The sequence below is a fragment of the Phasianus colchicus genome, chromosome 30, assembly GCF_987193195.1.
Source record: "Phasianus colchicus chromosome 30, bPhaCol1.hap1.1, whole genome shotgun sequence".
In the NCBI taxonomy this organism is placed as follows: Eukaryota; Metazoa; Chordata; class Aves; order Galliformes; family Phasianidae; genus Phasianus; species Phasianus colchicus.
In genome coordinates this window covers 372,948-379,301 of record NC_143465.1, presented here as the reverse complement: position 1 = coordinate 379,301, position 6,354 = coordinate 372,948, and the positions used below count along the sequence as shown (strand labels likewise).

Genomic DNA, 6,354 nt, shown 5'->3' with positions numbered 1-6,354 from the left:
CAAACATTGATCCTGTCTCTTCATCAGACTTCTGTGAGACCTCTCTTAGCAGAGACAAACATTCCTTGCTTCACCACCCCATCTTATTCATGTCATTGCTCTCTGATTGTACATAAATTTGTGAACAACGGTTATCAAGGATGAAGCACAGAATGAATGAAATTTCATCAAAAGTCTCTCACTAACACCTTGAGAACTCACTAGGAATTGCAACCACTACTATAAAAACAGAGTTGTGCATTGATTTCACAGAAATGAAATCAAATATCTTACTAGTTTTATGGTTCCCCACCCCCCGCCCCCTTTTTAAAAATTAAAAATTGAAATGTTTTGTTACTTACATACATAAACTATATTATATATTTTACAAGAGATGCTCCAAAAATAATGCCTCCTGCTTTATTGTGTTGGCCCATGGTGACAGAGACAGATGTTGAAAGTGTGGTAGTAGAGGCTGAAACTTCCTGACCATATTCCATCACATTTTGTGTGTGACAGATGGAAGCAGGATGGTGGTCTGACAAAATAACCTCTGACACAGAAGTGCATAAGAAGCAAAGGTGGATAATTCAATTCCTCCAGGTGGAAAATTGGCTCTCATTGACATTCACTGGTGATGACTCAACACTGATGAACACCAACAGTGGATGTGAATACGAGTTGGTAGGTGGTAGACTTCAGCAATTGTGACAGCTAGTCTCCTCCTCTGGTGCAGGTTTTTACAAGAATGGCCTGTGGTTTCTTGTTCATCCCTGGTGAAAATACACAGCTAGTGGTGGTGATTTTCTTGAAAAAATAGTATTATGAGGCTGAGAATTTGCTCTATCAAATAGTGTTATTATGCTCTTTGTATCTGTTGTAGTTTCCATGGAGACATTACTTGCAGTAACCTACGTACATGTAGCCCACAAAAATTCCTCTTTTCTCAGAACATACCAGGCAAACCAAAAGTACGGAAACCCATGCACCAATCACTGATTCATAGGTCACTCTGAAAGTAATGCTTGCTATTTAGTTACATGCAAACTATAATAGAGGTTTATCTAGACATGAACCAGCAGTATGCCCAGGTAGCCAAGAAGGCCAATGGCATACTAGCTTGTACCAGAAATAGTGCTGCCAGCAGGAGCAGGGAAATGATCATCCCTCTGTACTAAGTTATAGAGAGGCTGCATCACAAGTACTGTGTTCAGTTTTTAGCCCCTGACTAGAAGAAAGACATTGAAAGCCTGGAGTTTGTCCAGAGAAGGGCAATTAAACTGGTGAGGGGTCTGGAGCACAAGTCTTATGAGGAGCAGCTGACGGAACTGGGATTGTTTAGTCTGCAGAAGAGGAGGCTCAGGCATGACCTTATTGCTCTCTACAACTACCTGAAAGAAAGTTGTGGCAAGGTGAGCGTCAGCCTCTTCTCCTTTGTAACTAGCAATAGGACTAGAGGGAATGGCTACAAGCTGTGACAGAGGAGTTCAGGTTGGATGTTAGGAAAAGCTTTTTTTCCAAAAGATTGGTCAAGCACTGGGATGGACTGCCCTGGGAGTGGCAAGTTAGATCAGAAAAAGGTAATACTTTCTTTCTCTACTTGAAACAGTCATAGGCTCCACAAAATTCTTCCTGTGGAAGTAAAAGAGATTAAGAAGACTGAGGGGATAGATTCTGTAGTGCAAGTTTCCTCATGTCTCTCTATGACATTGTTACTCTACATTCTACTGGAGTAAAAGGCACCTACAGAGCATTTTTATTTCATGTTATTTTTGAACACAATTGATGTAATAGCAGCTTAGTATCACCAAAATAGACATGTCACATCACTGGAAGGTTTTCAGGCTCTTTCCAATTGCCTATATATATATGTACAGATATATATTAATATGTAGATATTTTCATGGATCACCTCAACCTATCATGACTTCCACAGCATTGACTTCGCATCCTATGAAGGAGGTCAAAGGAAAGAATTTAATTTTCTGCTGTTTGTAAAGTCCCCTATGTAGAACATATCACCTTTCCCCTAAGATCAGCTGGTATCTCTTTGTAACATCAGCATAAGTTACCTTGACTGTCAAGCATGTGACTCACATCTAATCAAGACTTTGACTAGATTTTTGTGGGTTTGTGGGTTCTCAATATGTAGCTCATGAAATACAAGTATCCTTTTCATACCTGGATCAGTCTTTCAGTCATGCAGTTATGTTCTTTTCATTATCAATTTACTTAAATTAATATCACACACTTTAACAGAGTCAAGTAAAAGTATCACATATTTCTAAAACACGGCCCTGAATATTATGCTTTGAAATCATTCAATTAAAAAAGAAACAGGACTAATCTTTGATTGAGTAGCTTTCTTTTATTCCTAGCTAAGCTACCAGCATGTGCACTGGCCTATATAATAATTCAATATAATAATTCACCTAAAGATTACATAGCAATTATGTTTAAGAGTCATTATGTATAGAAAGATGGTAATGACTTATGTTCCTTCTACAATGACTCTCAGCTATTTAATATCACGATAATAACCATGACAAGAAATGGTACTTAGACAGTAAAACATATTGTTCCTATAATTGAAGCGTAAATATACAATATTTTTCATCCTTAGTCACTAAACTAACTACCATTAATAGGAAAGAGACAGTATATAAGTGTATACATATATGTTTATATATTTGTTTATATATTTACTTAGTGCACGAGAGAGACAGGAAAAGAGGAAGAGAGACAAAAATGTGGTAAGATGGGAAAAAAGTAACTGACAATATTGAAAATAAATATATGCATTTAAATAAGAAATATAAATCTAATTACTTTAAACCTGAATTCTCCACTGTTGGATTTCCTGAGATATGGATAAGCACTATTGACATGTTAAAAATACAACACCACTTTCATCTGGCTAGGAAAATGTATTAGCCCTTAATCCAATATATTTCTGTGATGCCACATTTAAGCAGTTTTCCTCTGAAGAACAATAAATCAGAATATCTCGAAGAAGGTGTTAAAAAATCTGGTGACAAAAGTGACCCCAATTCCAAATCTCAAAGGAAAATAAGTCACCACCCACAGTCTTATTACCTTATTAGACTTGGGTAGGCTTGTTCAGATATTTTTTGCCCTATACTTGTGTCTACTTGAAGAATTTTGTAAATTTTGGTCAGTGAACAAAATCTGTAAAAGAGATTCCTTTTTGAATTCCAAAATAATTCATTTAATTAATTACAAACAATTTTGAATTAGACTCAGACTCCAGAACTTCCCTATTTCCTCTTTTTTCTGGTGACGGAAGTGTAACTATATGTCATGGTTTTAGATTTTTGTTCTCAGTATTCCACATCATAACATCATGTAGTACATGTTAAAGCATTAATGCTCCTGTTCCATGCATAGTAGATACTTCGGGGTACCTGTTTTAGAAGAGAAGAAGAACTATATCCCCCAGAGGACTGCTCACTGTTCTGTTACCATTTCTGCTCAGTGGGAAAGATAAAAACCATTCGTAGATCTCTTGACTTCCCTTTTTTGATTTTCTGGCTCATCTCTGCTCCCAGCCATATCACCTCAGCTTAATTAGAGTAAGGCTTCTATTTTTCAGACACTCTCACTTTAGTCATTAGCTTCAATTCTAATTACGTTATATTATATTGCATTATAGTATGTTATCTTGCATTCTGATATCTTATTTAGTAAATTAGTTTGTTTCTCCTCAGATCATTGCCACTGTGCTGTTTTTAGACCCATCTCCCTACCTTTTCCCCTTTTCCTTTTCCCAGGGCTTGGATTCGCAGGTTCCCCTGCCTCATTAGTCTATTACCTATGTTAGTGTCTGAAAAGTGCTAGAATAGAAGTAGAATAGTGCATAGAGGTGCTCATTCACAAAAACTCAACAGTGATTTCATAACAGCTAATTTAGCTACTTTGATAAACGTTTCTGCCTTGAATTACTAAAAAATTCCTGCTAAGAGCAGGTGTCAGTGAATTTACATTGGACAGAATAGCAGTGTACTTTCCAGAGAAATGCTTGTGAATATATCTGAAATCAAGCCAACAATATTCATAGGAAATTTACCATTCACACATATTTCAAAATTGCCAATGGCTTCTACACGATCAACTCTGCACACTTCTTACAAAACATTTCACTGGGATTAAAAATATAAAGGTTCTGTACTAATGATTGCTGGCAATCTTAGGTGAAATTTTTCTCACTTTTTCCACTTCCATTAACTCTATTTCATCTGACATACTTTTTAGATTAAAACATTTTTAGAGTGAGGATCTTCACTTTCAGCATTCTTTTCTTAACATATTATGTGAGCCTTATGCTGCTGTATGGGCACTAATGCATATACTAATTCTGTATGACTAAAAAGCATTAACCATGAATCTATCCTTTAAAAGCATCTATCTTTCAAAAACGTAAAATGTATCAAAGAGCCTCTCGCTGGGCTACCATATTCCACACACGTAGAGTATTTTGTTGTTGTTATTAATCACGGGCACCAAAATATCATTATGAAAATTTAAGCACGTAAACAATATATTATCAACATACTGCTCTGATGACCAAGAAGGCCAATGAGTTCATTGAAAAGAGCATGGCCAGAAGGTCCAGGGAGGTGATCTTCCCCCTCTGCTCTGCTCTGGTCAGGCCTCACCTGGAGTACTCTATCCAGGTCTGGGCTTCCCAGTACAAAAAATGCAGGGATCTCCTGGAGATAGTCCAGCAGAGGACCACAAGTGACCTGGAGAGTCTCCCCTATGAGGAAAGGCTAGGTAACCTGAATCTTTTCAGCCTTGAGAAAAGAAGACTGAGAGGGGATCTTATTAATGTCTATAAATATCTTAAGTGTGGGAGTCAAAGGGACATGGCCAACCTCTTTTCAGCAGTCCATGGGGACAGAACAAGGGGAAATGGCCATAAAGTTGAGCATAGGAAGTTCCGAACCAATAAGCGAAAGAACTTCTTCACAATGAGGGTTACAGAGTACTGGAACATGTTGCCCAGAGCTTTTCTTCAGAGGAGGGGAGTTACATTCAGCTAGATTGAGTCAAGGTTAGATATCATGGGGAAGACAGAGACCCCCATGCTTTCTGGGAGCGCATCCTCATGGGGACAGTCTTTTTCTCCCAGCTGGAAGATGTCCATGCTGCAGCATGTGTCTGGTGCCGCTTGTGCTCCTGTCACTGAGCACCTGTGAGAAAAGCCAGGCTTCATGATCTTCCACAATCCCAGTAAGCATCTGTAGGTAACACTCACTTTTTTTAATACTGATTGTAGGCAGTTCCCTCAGCCTTTGCTGCGACTGCTGGGTGCCCTGGACTCTCACCAGCCCTGGCTGAGCTCTTGCTCCATGTGGCAATGTCTTTTTCATACCAGGGACACCAGGTAGGGACTTAAGAATCCACATGCAGATTCTCAAGGTCCAAAAGGGGGGAAAAAATAGAGAGAGAAATATGTGTTGTTTTTGTTGTTTTTGTGAGTTCGTTTTCTTAAGTATTACTCATTTTTTATTTATTGAATCAATTGTTCAATATGCCTCATCTTGAAAAGATGACCTTCATGCTGAACTTCAGGCTGCTTCATGTCAGAACCAAAGTCATCTTCTCCACATGAGTAGCCACTTCTGTAACTTGTTTGACACATTCTCAGGGCCCCAGTCAGCTCAGGTCCTTCTGCTGGATTCCTTCTGTTGTCCTGGCACAGCAGCTCAGAGAATGCTGGTCTCTGCCTTCCCCTATTCCTGAGGACTTGGGGAAGAAGAAATGACAGATTTTGGCAAGGGAAAAGGATGGAGATGCGAAGGATGGTCTCACAGGAGCTTTTGTTGTCAAAAGAATTACCAGGAATGGCCATGTGAGCCTGCAAGGTGGTACTGGAGTTGGGACTCCGCCAGCTAGTGGTAAACTTATGGGATGGATAGTTTGGTGCCAAGACAGAGGTGGCCATCTGGGGAGAGGTGGACAGGACCCTGCCTGGCCACCAGAGCACACAGCTAGTTTGAGCTGAAGGGGAAATACTTTGTCCAGTAAAGATCCCAGTAAATCCTGGGAAAGCATCCTTCAGGAATAATATTGCAATATTTTTTGGAATATGGAATACTTCTTTCTTTCCAGACTTGTCCAAACTTGAAGTTTTTTAATTAGATCTTCTTCCTCTGTCACTGGTGTAAAAAATCAGACTTAAATAACAGTGTGGGTTTCTATTCTGTTTTTGTTTCCAATTATCAGTCTCATTACTTATTATTATCTAGCTGGGATTGTATATTGTACAATAACAGAAAACTTCCTCACAGTCTTTGTACTTCATATAAAATCAGCTGTAACTTAATTCACAATGACATAAACAATGTGATA

The 6,354-nt window shown here is 38.7% G+C and overlaps 1 protein-coding gene across 5 annotated transcripts in view; it reads right to left on the bottom strand.

The window, feature by feature from the left end:
* LOC149914304 (uncharacterized) overlaps positions 1-6,354 on the bottom strand; it is a 162,854-nt gene that overhangs the window by 89,933 nt on the left and 66,567 nt on the right. The window lies entirely within an intron of this gene.